Genomic DNA, 1,759 nt, shown 5'->3' with positions numbered 1-1,759 from the left:
CCGACGCCGACTCCAGCAGAGCGATTGCCGTGTTTTGCATAGATGCACTATTTCGGTCCGCCGACACTTAGAAAGTTTCGATTCTTCGCCACCGAAACGCAGGTCACGTTTCAGTGAGGGTTTCGAACGAATTCTGTATGATAAACGTTATGGTATGCTTACTATGGTATGGTTTGATATGACTAAAACAGTCGCCGGTGCCACAGAATGCTCTTATTGTTTTGTATTCACAAGTTACTATTGAAGTAGATATCCAGTTAAATCATGAATTTATTTGATTCGATTGATAGACGCAATACCGTGGCACCGTGAATTCATAAATATGCGATCTTATTTTGCTAACGAGAATACCGTATTGTGAAAAGATATCTCGCGGCGGCATTTAAGGGTAGGTATAGCTTCCGCAAAAGTCAGCCGAGACATTGTAGTTGAAGAAATAGTGTATGGGTAGGCAGAGATGCGCGGCTGAAAGCGGAGAACGAGGGCGTCTCATTTGAGACAGTATGTCAATGGGCGGTTGGATCTTTTCATCTATTCACGAGCAAGCGGAGAGACGTTTCACTTGCTAATACAAATGAGTGATGACAATGCGGCCTGAGTGGTCATGTTGTTATCCATTGACAACTAAAGCCATTTGCGGGGTGGCGCACACTTATTTTGAAATTTAATAGCATAATGAGATGAAATTTTGAAGCTTTATTCTTATGAGACGGATACTTTTTTCGGTAGATAATACCATTTTAAAATCATATCCTTATCGGTTTCATCTTTTCATAAAGAATAAGGCCCTGGGACTGCAGTTTGGATCTATGTTTTAATGTTTCCACCCAAAAATATAATCAACAGACACTAGAAATGAAACGAAAACGGGTTTATTCCTACTCAAACAATAAAAGAAGTCATGAACGATATTATTACTTAGATCCGATAAACACGCGATTGAAGTAAGTCTGCAGTAAATAAAATAATGGCTTTCTCAATAGAAGAAAACATATTTCGATTAAGAGTTCTTGACTACCTACTAAGAAAATTCTTTCCTTACGCTTATGTAGGTACATGAAACGTACGTTAAGGTTCATACGTATTTTAACGACCTATGTTTATGGTATACTGACCTATCATTGTCTGTATTTCAAGTTTATTACTTTTTCTTTCCTGATATGATAACATTTAATCATATTTGTATAATGCTATTAATTCAAATATGTGTAAAATGTAAAACATGTTTAAATATTTATAAAAGCATTAAGTGGATTAGCTCTTAATGTTGTATCATGTACTCATATGAAGTCGGAGTAAGTAAGAGTGTAATTTTGTTATGTACCTAACGTGACTGTAATTACATGTCATTTGTATTCAAAAGTGAGTACAATATCTAAATAACATTATTCCGCAAATGGCATTCCGATAAGCATTACAATCTATACTATCAAAATGCAACAAGACCTGCTAATATTTTTACTGTGTTGTTAAACATACCTAACTACGAAAACTAAGATTGTTGAGATTTCAACGAACAAACCAGATTGTTATGTAACAGGAAAGTTATGAGCTACAGAGAAAACAAAGCTGTGTAGGTTGTGCCAAAAATGTTAGCATCGGGAGAGATCCGTAGATGTAGCGCTAGAGAGTGCCGCGAGGTCTGGGCATTCGGCGCGAGGGAGGGGCGCGCTCGCCTCCGGCCGCTCGCTATGCAGGCCACTTGCAACTATACTATCGATAATAAAACCTTCTAAAGCAGAGTAGAGCATTCATCATG

The sequence above is a fragment of the Ostrinia furnacalis genome, unplaced genomic scaffold, assembly GCF_004193835.3.
Source record: "Ostrinia furnacalis isolate ACB-3 unplaced genomic scaffold, ASM419383v2 OfSCF1435, whole genome shotgun sequence".
NCBI classification, from domain to species: Eukaryota; Metazoa; Arthropoda; class Insecta; order Lepidoptera; family Crambidae; genus Ostrinia; species Ostrinia furnacalis.
This window is presented reverse-complemented; position numbering follows the sequence as displayed.